Source organism: Aulonocara stuartgranti (assembly GCF_965226115.1).
Source record: "Aulonocara stuartgranti genome assembly, chromosome: 6".
NCBI lineage: Eukaryota > Metazoa > Chordata > Actinopteri > Cichliformes > Cichlidae > Aulonocara > Aulonocara stuartgranti.
In genome coordinates this window covers 6,229,373-6,244,491 of record NC_138944.1, presented here as the reverse complement: position 1 = coordinate 6,244,491, position 15,119 = coordinate 6,229,373, and positions in this window count along the sequence as shown.

Here is a 15,119-nt window from a genome sequence, read left to right as displayed (position 1 = left end):
AAAATGTATAATGTCCACCAAAGTGGACATGTAAAAAACTGTTTGAAAAGTACATGTTTAAAAACATGAAGTTCAAAAGTCTTTTCTTCATGTCTAAAGATGAATAAAAAAAAAAAATCCAGATTGAGGTTGTCGTAATTCATGCATGAAGGATTAAAGTATTCCATAGTGTTTTTAGTTCTTCAAGTGACTGGAGAACATGAACGTGTTAGTTTGGATATTCCTAGGGTGTATTAAGAGTATTTTCATCACCCTGTATGGTGTCATACAGCCCTTTTAGATATTATATTGTGAATTTATATCTCTGCTAAACTGACCAGACTGCATTGACAACAACAAAAAAGCACACATTCACACATGCACATTAATTTACCTCAGAATAGCAGAGGTTGTTGTATGACTGAAGTTTAACACATTAGTTAATTATGTTAAAATACTCATCACAAAAAGAAACTAAGCTAATGAGGCAGCAACAGGTTGCATGTTTTTCTTTTCTTTTTTCCAACCAAGAGGTTAGTGTCAGTTCATCCACAAAGGAGCTGAAAGTCCAAAATAACTTTAAATACACATAGAAACTGATAATGATTCTTCTTGGAAAAATATGTCATGCTGCCGACTGTCGTCAGCAGCACATTTAACATCCATGTTAACAGCTTTTCTGTGACATTTGCCTAATACTGACCCAGGAAAAAGTGAACAGCAATGAGGAGGGACTATTGTTCAATTTCTTACTCAACTCCTACTGGTTACCGATCTTTTATGTAGACAGTTCTTACTGGCCTATAAAGTGTTGCCTGAATTCTTTAAGCCAAGCAGTTAGAAGAATTGCAGCTTTACACCTTGATAAAATTCTCTTAACAGTATTTAGGAAATGAGAATTGTAATGTTTTTTGTGGTGATATTCCCAACAGATTCTCTGAAACAAGTCATTAGCGGACATTCTCTGTGAACTATAAATGATTTACAAAATGTGCTAAACTATTTTGTATGTGCCAAGAATAATAAATGGGCAAAAGCAGCTAGTGAGAATAGTAGAATTCCTCTGGTAACCATGAGCCAAATTTTTCTTCTAAAATCAACTGGCGTTTGGTTCTAGGAAAGAGTCAGACATTATAGTCAAAGGAGCTTGCAAATAAAAGCGTCTGGACTTCTTTAAGTTACTTGAAGACACGCTCAGACAAAAACTGGTTCACCCGAAAGACAAAACGCCAAAACACAGACTTAACAATGTGGTGTATGCTGTACAGTGCAGCGAGGAATGCTCAGACCTCTACATTGGAGAGACCAAACAGCCACTTCACAAGCGCATGGCACAACACAGAAGAGCCACCTCCACAGGACAAGACTCAGCCGTCCATCTGCATCTTAAGGATAAAGGACACTCTTTCGAGGATGCCAATGTTCACATTTTGGACAGAGAGGACAGATGGTTTGAAAGAGGAGTGAAAGAAGCCATCTATGTCCACTGTGAGCGACCATCTTTGAACAGAGGCGGGGGTTTATGACACCAACTCTCTGCCATCTATAATCCAGTTTTGAGATCCCTTCCCAGACGCCTTAACGCCCACTCACATCCTGGGCCATCTGACCTCAGGAATTCGCATGATAAGGTGGGGCCAGGTTTCACAATGAACACACCCGAAACTCTGGCTGATTGTGACCCACACCCAGTTTCACACCTTGGCTCAGGCGATTAGAGGATCATCAGGGGGTCCTTTTGTCCCTCTGTGGGGGGGATACTCCCACTAGGTTTATATCTGGGACTCTCCACCATTCGACCTTAGAACTGAAGAAGCTTCTTGGATGAGAGGTGAAACGTCTTCAAGTAACTTAAAGAAGTCCAGACGCTTTTCTTTGCAAGCTCCTTTGACTACGATGACCTGGATGACTGAGAACCTTCACAGACAGTCAGACATTATACTTTTCCAAGTGAATGTCAGTACAAAATCCACCAGCTGTACCAATGGAATATGGCAACCTTTGACCTGCTGAAGATATTCCAGGGAAACTGGAAGGTAGATAGTAACTGGAATGAATCCTCTGTGAACAATGAATTTATGTCTAAAACTTGATGGAAACAATACTTAATTTTCTGATGTCATGAAAACCTCAAAAATCATATCATTGTTAGCACAAGGGAATAGTGATGAAAGACAGAACACTTCTTCTCCTGAGAACCATGAATGCCTATAATGTAGAAGATAATTCTCCATGAACAAAAGCAGTGGAAAGAATTAAGCTTTTTAAATGAACTTCGGCAACTGCATCCGAATGTTAGCCATGCTTTAATACACTGGCACAATTAAATTTATTTTATTAAGAGAATTTTATGTATTATTTTGTTTTCTATTAAGGAGCTAGATGAGACATTTGTGGTGCTCTATGTACCTCTCTTAGATTATTTTTATCTAAGTTCATAGACTAACATTGACAAAATTTAAAATTCTAAATAAGGTTGTCACTTGTCAAAGGACAACACCAATTAAAAATGGCCCCATATAGTTATGCAGTGAAAGCCTTTCTTCTTGCAGAAGAAACTGCATTTGGGACAGATGGCTCTCTAAATCCACTGATTCCTAGCCAAACCATGAAAAGGTTAGTGCACAGACAGCAGGCAATCAAGCTACAGTCTTCCCCAAGTTTTATGGTCATCGTATAATGCTTTGACTCCTATCGTGATGTGCGCTCAATCCATGTACATGCACAACATTTACCACACCTAACAAGCCTTCGAGTAGGCTTCTCACGCCTAGGGCTCACAGGGTTAATGTGAGTGAGTCAAAACTGTACACGCATCTGGAGACTGGTATGTATACCAGTCTCCAGATATATTCAGGGGAGGAAGCATGCAATTATCAACTTAAGATTGAGTGAGCTCATATAACTCAGCTTGTAACTTTCAGATGTATGTTCAGTGCTTTAACAACACTCTTATAGAAGCCCAAAAAGAGAAATAGAGCAGAGAAAATGAAAAACAGTAGTAGGCAAAAAGACTGACATTTAGATTTCATTAATTTGACTGACATTCTCATTCCGAGTAACTTAATTGGAGCTCAACAGTTGAATTCATAAAAAAAGGCTGGTAATACGCCAGAATTATAATAAAAAGTTATGAAATAAATACAACACATTTGAAGAGAGGAATGAGAGAAGAGATGGAAATACAAGGAGAAATCAGGAAGTCTGGGAAGGAATCAAAATGATGAACTAAGTGGCCTCTCGTCACTGACAAGCAGAGCAAGATGGTGTGTGTAGACCTGGACAGTGCCCTGGTTGTATGCATGTGTGAATCCCTTTGCAACCTTGTTTGACAACAACAGGATTTTGTATGCAATACAAGCAGCCTTGTGGAGGAACTGTAAGAGTGGGATAACGTAGGAGGGTCTGAGCATGTTAAAAACGAGGCATGCTGCTGTGTTCTGGATTAGATGCAGAGGTTGGATGGAGTGTGGTCACAGAGGGAATCAGAGTAGCCCAGACAAGAGGTGACTAAATTTGAGCGAGGAACTTGACAGAATCTCTGGTGAGGAAAGGTCTCATGTTGTGCTGCATTTTGAGTTTGGAGTTGTACTACATTTTTGGGATTCTGGGTGCCTGTCACCATTGTATTGTCACTGCCATCATGGATGAATGGGCTTGGTTTAAGGCAAGATTTCCCAAGGAGTGAGAATGCATGAATATTTTCAAGGCTGAATCTGAGGTTGTGATGTCAGGGGCAAAACACAAGTATGGAAAAGAGCAGTAGAAATCAATTTCCGTGGAGTTACACTGAATTTGAGGTGACACATCAAAATGGAAATAATGAATATACTTAAAAAGCAGAGATATTAAATATTCCCTTCTGTGAGTCCTTTTTTTTTTTTTTTTGCATTAGCCTGTAAATAAACCGTGTGTTTGTGTACAAATTACAGCTTTTCTTTCAACCCACAGCTCAAATAAAATGCTTGAGAAGAAATTAATAAATAACAAATTGCCTTCAGGATATCATCACATTCAACATTTCCTGTCTTGAACACACAGAAATAGCAGCTGGCCCCAGGGATAAACTTGACATATTTTGTTTTTCTAAAATTAATGATTTCCCACATAGACAGCTAATAACGGTTTGCCAGACGGTTACTGGGAGGAAGCTGCCAGAGTACACAGTTCTTCAGTTTACATTTTGTTTCTTTATTTTTACTCGGCTTTGAACTCCACCCACTCCCCTGCTGCTGAAGAATCCCGAGAGATGAAGAAGGAGATTGCAAGATGGTCATGACTGTCTCCTTGCTGTTTATGCAGTGTCATGAGTAGTGTTTATCAAATGAATGTGCGTGTATGTGTGTACAGTTTTGCTATGGAGGTTGAGAAAAAAAGTCTTTAAATATGAATCCACCTGGTTTGTAATGTAATGTAAAACTGCTATCTATAAAAAAAAAACTACATATTCTATTGCTCAACAGCACTACTTTCGATACATTATTATATAGTTAGAGCTGCACTTTACTACATTATATTGCTTGAAATTGTCAAAAAATAAAATATAAAAAAACATATAAAATATAAAAAACTTGTCCAGCATCCCCTAAAAAATAATAATAATTGCTACACTATGTTATCAATATTGAAGTTTTCACAGGACTCAAGTGTTCACACGCAGTCCTCTGAAAAACAAATGATATCTTTATTGTTCCCTTAGTGCTTCCTTATGTGAACAATAACCAGTTTATGCAGTGCTAATCAAACGTACTTGTTACAGTGTTACAATTTCTATAACAGCAGATGTTTTGACAGTTTGCTCATCAGATGGGTGGAAACCATAATTTTCCCAGGAGTGGACAACCCAGCCAATTTACTCCAAGGTCAGACAATGTAATTCACAGAGAAACTGCAAAAATCCAAAGAGCTACATGTCAGGCTTCAGTTAGCCTATTAACTGTTTACTTTCATGACCATTTAATTGTTAAAAAACTGGAAAAGTTGCCAGGATAAAGCAAGCAATTCTGCAAGAAACTGTCTGAAAAAGAAAAGGGTAAAGTCCACACCAACCCCAACTAAAATGCTTTGGCAAGACATTAAGAGAGCTGTGCACAAACAAATGCCTGCAAACCTAAATGAGAACTAAAGCAGCAGAATGGGCCAGAATTCCTCAACAGTGAAGTGGGACACATGATGAAGTCATACAGAAAATAATTACTTTAAAATTACTGCTGCTAGAATTGGTTCTCCAAAATACTGAATCATGGGGTATTAGGTTTTTACACAGGACTACATAGAATGTTTTTTTTTTTCACACGACTGTATGTTTATTTCAGAATTTAGCTTACCTCCATGCCCTACAGGCACTCTGTGGGACTACTAAGACTGGATTTAATTGTATTTTTATATATCGCCAAATAGACATAGGCAAAGATATAGACTTTATTTAATCCCACACTGAGGAAATTCACTCATTACAGCAGCACAAGGGACAAAAAGAAAAGGTGAACTGGAAATATATTAGAGAAATAAAAATAGGAAAAAAAAGTCTACAAAAAAAGACAGAATACTATGCCATGTATAGTTGATTACTATATGCAGTAAGAAACACCAATATTTTTCTTTTTTATATATACATAAAGTGCAGTAGGAGTGAAAATAATATACCATTGCTGTAGCAATCTACTACTGAAAGAGCTGCTCAGGGTCTTCATAGTCTCATGAAGGAGGCAAGTAGTGTTGTCCATAATTGACATTAGCTTGGCTAACATATACACATAAATTAGTGTAGCTCCGTTTGTTTTGCAGACCGTTTCACAATAATAATAAAAAAAAACCTTCACTGACTGCAAAATATTTTAATATAAGTATTTCATTTTTTTTAGTTTGCCCAAATTATGTTTGAGCCAGAGGTGGGACCAAGTCATTGTTTTGCAAGTCTCAAGTAAGTCTCAAGTCTTTATCCTCAAGTCTCAAGTCAAGTCTCAAGTAATGTCAGGCAAGTCAGAGTCGAGTCTCAAGTCACTGGTGTAAAAGTCTGAGTCAAGTCACAAGTCTGAAATTTTGAATTTCAAGTCCTTTCGAGTCTTTAAAAAAAAAACGAAAAAAAAGCATGTTGCAGTTATATGCTAAATGTAAATATTAGACCATGTAATTTTTAAATCTGTGTTTTTCTCAACACATGAAAAAATAGTGAACTTAGAAAATATACACAAATTGTGAAATTGCACCTCTTTAAAATGCAGCTCAATTAAACCGAGCTCCAAGAATAATTTTTACCGACAGTTCTGAGATAAGCTGCATGTTATTCTTGGATGCGGTTGTAGGACTGGCTTTAAAATCGCATGACAAAAATATGATACATAAAAAAAAGATATTTTTTAAAAAATATCATTTAAAAAAAAAACTGCATCACCAACGTAGCCTGGAAAACATTTGCTAGTTAGATGAAGTCAGCCATCACATCGTAGCATATTTATATGCATATTTATAATTATACGGTTCTTGGAGTGAGTGCATACACTCATGAAGTTTAGTAACTTCAGGTCACTGCAACAAGCCCAGGTACAGTTTACCGACGGATGGGTACAGGACCTTGAAATGCACTGTGTAGAAAGTAAAGACCATCGTACGTATCATAAGTTTACCAGTCTCACAAATCGTCGTCATAAATACACATTCGTTAACCGTTTATTAATAGGACCTTTGAGCTCAATGGTAATTAATTAGCAGTGGAAATAATTTCTGGTAGCATCACAGAAATGTAGCAGTGACAATAATATTGTATGCTGTAATCGTACTGGGCAATTAGTGATACAAAACAACTGTTTTATCCTGTGAATAAAAGTATATGTTTTTGTCAATGTACCATAATAACAGAAGCGAAACGCAATATTGTGTCAGGACAATTCACTATTTATGCACAATAAACACAATAAATAAAGGAGCATAGCGCGACAATTTCTGTTCAGCGCCAGACTTGCTTGTAACCTATATCACCAATTATGTTAAGAAAAATGACGTATTAACTACAACAGCAGACTGACCTTTGTGGAAATGCTTGGAGCAGACTAACCTGTGAGCTGGAGGGTTCTGGGACGTTATATTTGATCTTTGAATGGCTGCAATCCAGGCCATCCGTCGCCTCTTTGTTACTTCGGAAACATGGCTCGAACAATTTCTCCTCAACGACGTAATCCGATAACAACCGATCTCTTTACCCGTCGGCTTCCCGTGGCTGTCATGCGACCGGCTATTGCAGTTAATAATACAACAGCTTCTTGCCATTTTTGTGTTTCTTTTTATCGCTGTATAACTGATTTTAATTGAAAGCCTGCGTGCGCTAGTACCGCTTGCCACGAGTTCCCAGAATCCTTTGCGGTTCTACCCGTGAATGACGTCACATTTTCAATCTCTATATAATATGCATGTTAAATTTTATATTTGGGGTAAAATATCAAGTCTTTTCAAGTAAACCGGTTCAAGTCCAATTCAAGTCCCAAGTCATTGGTGTAAAAGTCCAAGTCAAGTCACAAGTCTTAGAACATTTTTTCAAGTCAAGTCTAAAGTCATAAAATTAATGACTCGAGTCTGACTCGAGTCCAAGTCATGTGACTCGAGTCCACACCTCTGGTTTGAGCCTCTGAAAATAGGTGAATATATAAAAAATGGCTGTAATTCCTAAACACCTACTTCAAAAACGTACAAAAACCCATTTATTTAAAATAAAATTCTGCTCTGTGATCACATCTTTACTGTTGGTTTAAAGGTTCATAGATTCTGCGTGGCCTGAAAAGATGTTTTGATATCCAAGGTCTCGTTTCCGTAGGAATGTACTACATTTATTTCATGTTCTTCTTAATTTTCAATTTCAGGCAAGTTAAACTTTAAATAAATCTTTGTGATATGTTACAGGTCAAACTGACACGCTCTCTGATATTGACTGGGTATTTAATGATAAACAGTTCTACATTTATTTTGTTCAAATACTTAGCAGACAGAGCACAACGTAAGTAATCTTTATCTCTACATATTAGTTTAATGTTAAATGTAGTGCATTTACTTTGAGTTTTTTTCAAGCACTTCTACACTAGTTTAATCAATTTGTGGTTCAGTGTTTTTGTTTTTTAAACATGTTCAAGTTTGACATTTGATTACACAAGGTCAAAGCTTGTGTAATTGAACTACACACATATATCTATTTTTTCTCATTTCCTGTTTGTATTTTAAGAAGGAACAATCTGTGTCCCAGTGGCTTAGTCACTTAGAAAGTCTAAAGAAAAATAATTCTCTTAATTATACTTTAAAGGAAGAAAGTACATATTGTACAAATTGTCAATATTGTTTACACTTGAAACAAATGTTTACCTTACACATTTTATTGAGAACAGCTATCATTAACTTGGCTTTGTGTTATTTCAGTTAATTAAAGGAAACGTACAGATTTTCTCTATAGACAAATATCTGCATATAAATATGTAGAATGTGCAGGAAAGAAATTAGAATATTTGATTTGGGATTTCTGTTTTCTGTTTGTACTGAAGTCAAGTAGTCTGGGTTATAATCATAACCAGGGTTTGGTTCCCTGCAGATAAACAAGTCATTTGAAGGTCAAAAAACAAATTGTGTAACACAGATTGAAAGCACTGACTGTTTTCTAAAGATAATTTGTTTTTTTATGAACTGAAAAATCTAATGTACATCAATTTCTAAACTATTTCTTGCAGAAATGTTTTGAATTGGATATTCATTACACACATCAGAAGTGCTAGAAAAAAATTTTGATGAATGATTTAATTGTGTATTTATTTGTAAATCATAAGCCTACTCAAATATAGTGCTTCATTTATACATGCTACAACTGTAAACATTTCTGAATTGGTATGTAGACTATCAATCCTTTAAAACTTAGTTTACACATTTAACTTACTTAGCAAGATTGAGGGCTATTATCTCCAACCACCTTGTGGCTGCAGTTCCGTACAGCCACCTCAGCAATGGAGGTGTGGAATGTGGTTCATTCAGACTCAATCAATCTAGCCTCCCTCTTGACGTTTTGTCTGAGGCGGGAGTTGAATTTTAAATTCAAATTCAGTTTATTTATATACCAAGAAATTACAACATTATATTGTAAGGTAGACCGACCCTACAATAATACATACAGAGAGAAACCCAACAAGCATATGACCCCCTATGAACAAGCTCTTTGACTGGTAACAGTGGGAAGGAAAACCTCCCTTTTAACAGGAAGAAACCTTCAACAGGACCCGGCTCGGGGAGGGCGGGAACAACTGCCACGACCACTTGGGGTAAGGGGAGGAAGACGGGACAAAAGACATGCTGTGGAAGAGAGCCAGACATTAATAACAAGTATGATTCAATGCAGAGAGGTCTATTAACACATAGTGAGTGAGAAAAGTGACTGAAGAAGAAATACTCAATGCATCATTGAAGATCTCATTGACCGGGGCCTTGCCCAGACAATCCCTCACAATATGTTTCGACAAACCAGGCTTGTCCAGCATCCTCTACCACCATATGACGTGTCTGTAGATGTGATAATATGATATGATTACAAAAGTGATCATCACATGTGGCCAAGGTTGACCTGTTACCCTTTTGTTTGAACAAGTTGTTTGTTATAGGCAAACTGTGATTATCACAGAAGTTCAGCAATGAAATAGAGTTCAGATTCAGGTCATGTAGGCAGTTCCTCCCAGTCACAACGTCCCAGGTCCCATGAGAATGTTGTTCCCCATTAAGATAGTGAATTTAAGAAGGTGTATTCGAAAAGCCCTGTAATCTCAACTCTTGTTCACCACATAAGTGCACACAACCGTTAGAACCCATTAAATTAAACATTAATCATTATACATAAATGAAATTAAACAAGTAATAGCACATCACCAAGATATTAAACTATCATGATATTAGACTTTTTTTTTCTCCACACTTCTGTCAGTGTTTGATTTCACATGCGGACTCCAGATGTTATCAAAAATATTGCAGCAAACGTAACATCTGTTACATTATGGTTGAATTTCACTAAGAAAAATGGATAATGATTTTAGTACAAGAAGTCTGTGAAGGTTCTCAGTCATCCAGGTCATCATAGTCTAAGGAGCTTGGAAAGAAAAGTGTCTGGACTTTTTAAGTTGCGTGAAGACGTTTCACCTCTCATCCAAGAAGCTTATTCAGTTCTAAGGGTCAAATGGTGGAGAGTCCAAGATTTAAACCCAGTGGGAGTATCACCCCAAAGAGGGACAAAGGACCCCCTGATGGTCCTCTACCTAATCGCATGAGCCAAGAAAGGGCTGGGAGAGTACCCAGCCACTGGTACAGATATGTAAACAACACCTCAAGAAGAAAGTATAACTGTTTGCATTTCCTGGACTGCGCTGTGCACATTGAAGAGAATGGCAACCTCAACATTGAAGTTTACTGGAAGCCCACTCACACGGACCAGTACCTCCTCTTTGACTCCCAGTGTTGGGACTAACGCGTTATTAAGTAACGCGTTACAGTAACTACGTTATTATTGTGGTAACGAGCACGGTAACTAGTTATTATGCCAAAATCAGGAACGCGTTACTCGTTACTGGGATTTAGATAGGCTCATTACTCGTTACTTCGTGTGGTGGCTATCGCGGAGCTTCCACAGATTCAGTAACATTAGCAAGTGGTGGAGGCCAGCAGGTGGATGAAGGAAAAGGGACGCAGAAGGAAAAGAGACCCGAGGCGGCCGCCGGTCCAAGTGTGAACTGAACTTCAGGTAAGAAGTTATGACCTGCAGTCTCTCTGGGTCAGATATAAACCAAGTTTAGGTGGAGTTTATTTTCGTTATTCTGACTTTTTCCGTACTGCGTGCTAGCTAGCATGACGGAGTTTCTATACAGCTGGGTGGGTGCTATGTTACTGATGTTGAACTTTATTTTGTTCATAAGTTATTAGAGTTGCCAACCGTCCTGTCTGGTATTCAGAGAAAATATTACGCGTTTCTTATTGAGGTGAAAGGGAACAGTTTGTCCCGTAATTCAGCTACAATGAAAAAGGCACAAAGCTGGAGTTATTCTGTGTCTTTACGCTGCACTGCTGCCTCTTCTTCTTTCATTCTCCCCCCTCCCTCTCCCGTTTCTACTTCAATCATGAAAACTGATCAGTGATCAGCTGATCGGCTCTCTTGTTTGTTTATCGCTCACTCAAACCAGCGGATGTCGCGCTAAACAACAGCAGCACGTTTAAGCTTGATCAGCTATTGTTAGAATTTATTTAATATTAATTTCTAGTATCAGCTGATGTTTGCTGGAGCCACAGCTGCAAAAAAGCTGCTGGTCATGATATGGTTTGGTTATCTGGTGAGAGGGAAACATGAAGATGAAACCAGGAGATGTCCTTACTGAATCATCAGAGCTGTGATGGAGAAACAGGTTTACCTTTTAGGTGACATGAATGAGTTGAAGGGAAGTTATGAACGGTTTCTGAGAGACAAATAACACCAGGATCCTTTTTTAGGTAGCTGACAGCTGGTAACTGTGCAGGGGCGGGTCTAGCAAAGTGTTGCCAGGGGGGCATGTAGGGCATTAACAGGGAATGGGGGGCACAAACAAATACTTTTCTTTCTTATTCTCATTTAAAATGTCTAGCTTTTAAAAAAATAATTATCTGAATCTTACAACAAACGATTGATAGATTGACGCATATATACCATCAAAACAGTGTACATCACTCTCACAACAGTGTTTATTTTCATTCAAAGGCTTTATGATTTTTCCTATAATGGTGGGCGTCTCTAGTCAAAATGCCCGGGACGATTTTTTTGTCCCAGTCCAGCCCTGTATGCAGCTCATCTGCAGTCTGGTGTTACCTACATCTTCCTATTCAGAAGGCAGAATTTCCGAGTTCTGAGTACAATCGAAAGCACCACGACTGCAGTTTTTGTGTTGGATGTAAAAGGCGCACATGACGCTGTGACGTAGGCTAGAATCATGGCAGTAGTCAATGACGGTCCAGGCGTGGGATTTCTCTCGTGGAAATATGCACATTATCTTTTCCTTTCTATTGGTAGGTGGCACAGTGCACTTGTGGCAAGTAAGCAAGCTAGAAGACTGGCAAAGTTATGGAAGCAACACATTAACAAGAGAATTCTGAGTAAAACCAAAGTTACTTTCCCTAGTAACTAGTTACTTTGAAAGTAACGAGTAACTTGAAGTAACTGAGTTACTTTTGAGAGAAGTAACTAGTAATGTAACTAAATTACTATTTTAAAGTAACTTACCCAACACTGTTGACTCCCATCACCCCCTGGAACACAAACTTGGGGTAATGAGGACCCTACACCACCAGGCAGAACATGTTCCCTCTAAGCCTGAAGGGAAAAAGAAGGAACACACATGTAAAGGAAGTACTTAAAACATGCGGTTATCCCAATTGGGCGTTCATAAAGTCAGAAAAGATGTACAGAAAAGAAAATCAGACACCAACTAGGAAGGATAAGAAAAACAGACGCAACAACATTGTCATCCCCTATGTAGCCGGTGTATCAGAGAAACTCAGGAGGGTTTTCTCCAAGCACAACATCCCAGTGTACTTCAGGCCCAGTAACACACTCAGACAGAAACTGGTTCACCCGAAAGACAAAACTCCTAAACACAAACTTAACAATGTGGTGTATGCTGTACAGTGCAGCGAGGAATGCCCAGACCTCTACATCGGAGAGACCAAACAGCCACTTCTCAAGCGCATGGCACAACATAGAAGAGCCACCTCCACGGGACAAGACTCAGCAGTTCATCTGCATCTAAAGGACAAAGGTCACTCTTTCGAGGATGCCAACGTTCACATTTTGGACAGAGAGGACAGATGGTTTGAAAGAGTAGTGAAAGAAGCCATTTACGTCCACTGTGAGCGACCATCTTTGAACAGAGGCGGTGGTTTACGACACCAACTCTCTGCCATCTATAATCCAGTTTTGAGATCCCTTCCCAGATGCCCACTCACACCCTGGGCCATCTGACCTCAGGAAATCACATGAATGGGTGGGGCCAGGTTTCACAATGAGCTCACCCGAAACCCTGGCTGATTGTGACCCACACCCGTTTTCACACCTTGGTTCATATGATTAGGTAGAGGATCATCAGGGGGTCCTTTGTCCCACTTTGGGGGGAAACTCCCACTGGGTTTAAATCTTGGACTCTCCACCATTTGACCCTAGAACTGAAGGAGCTTCTCGGATGAGAGGTGAAACGTCTTCAAGCAACTCAAAGAAGTCCAGACGCGTTTCTTTCCAAGCTCCTTAGACTTTAGTACAAGAAGTAATAGTTCCAAATAGTCCTTTTGAATTCTCCGTATGGAGCTGCTTAAACTTTAGCAAGTTTTGCTTCTTATGTAGGATTTTATTTGTGTTCTTCTGTTTCTAAAATCCCTGTTCCTTATTGTCACACAAACACTTTCTTTTGCCTAAAGCGCTGCATTTATCTGCCTGTCAATCAAAAATGACACAAAAAATAACCCCTAATTAAAATATTTGTCTACCTTTTCTCTCAGGCAGGTTCAAGCGTATGCATCAAGTTCAGTGCTGAGAATACAAAAATAATAAAATAAAATAAAAATCAGCTAAATCTACCTATTTATCCCTACGTAGAAATATGCACAGGTGAAAGAAAGCGCTGCAGGCAATGTGAGAAGGTAAACATATGAGTGTATTCATGGAAAATCAAAGTTGTGGGTAGAGAACAAAAATAGGGGGAAATAAAACTTTAGATTAATGCTAGAAACATGGCAAGTTTTACTCATTTTTTGCTGACTTTGGCCTATCATGATAGTACATCCAACATATAAAAATACCTTGGTGCTGCATGTTAAAACATTGTGTGATAAAGTTTATTTTGTACCACTTTGATCTTCACATATATTTAAGAATCTGCTATACAGTGCTTGACATTGTTTTGTTTAAATTCCTAAATTGAACTAAAACACTGAGTTTCTTTTATTTATCTCTTTTATTTCTTTTGCCATACTTTTGTCCCCATTGGTATAAACACAATATACCACCACATCTCAGGCAGTACTGTACTTGCCCTGATGCTGAATTAGTTACTTTAAGAAGCTTAGTGCATTGCCTTTCAAAAGCATAATGATCTCCTTTATCCCAAAATACCAGACAGCCAAATTAACCAACCACATAAATCATAACTGCTCAAGCTGTCCTTAATGTTGTGAACTGTGCTATCCAACAAGCGAGGATCTCCACATGCATTGAGAGGGTATTGTCATGACTGCCTTCCTCAAGTGTGAAATTACTATCAAATTGTGGATGAGTTGTAAAATGGCCTGCCTATGTGTGGTGCTTGGCAGTAGTTCCAGTGACTTAACACATTATATTTCCCACAAAACAAAAACATGAAGGGATAAAACACTGCAATACAAAATCTGAGCTATAAAGAAGAGAGGGTGATAAGATGCAATCAGAATGTAAAATATGGAAAGAATATAAAGTATGTTTGTTGAAAATAAGGACAAACATTTAAAATGTACCATTAGTTTTAAATTTTCAGCATTTCCCCTTTTGTGTGGCAGCAATAGTCTGTGCTACCTTTTATACTTTTATGTATATTTGTGAGGACCATTCCTCATGGTTGTTCTTATTAAAGAAAAGCCCATTGCTAGAGAATGTCACTATAGTACTATAGTGTACATCTGACATTTTGGTATCACACTGGACAAAGTGCATTCCTCTTTAAATGACAATCACTTCTTTGAACAAATCAAGCTCCATCAACAAAGCTTGGTGGGAAGGAATATAATGGTCCTGTAAAGAACTGTGACTTCCATAACATCTATCAGCACTGAGATAAAGTTATTGATCTGCTACAAACCAGACCCTGTCGCAAATTATTTATCAGTGCTCATTTGTTATAAGTCACTTGTAGACTTGTGACTGAATAAAATCAAATATAAAGCTTTTTACTGTCTATGAACAAAGCTGATTAGCCACATAAACAAAAAAAAAGTAAATTTAGAGTATCTTCTGATAACCTGTGCATCTAAGAAATATAGTTTGATCACCACTAAAACAAGCACCCAGATTTCTGGCCTCAATATCCAAAAGACAACGCTTCCATGATCCAACCTGTAGATAAAAAAATAGCGGCTGCTCAGTACCA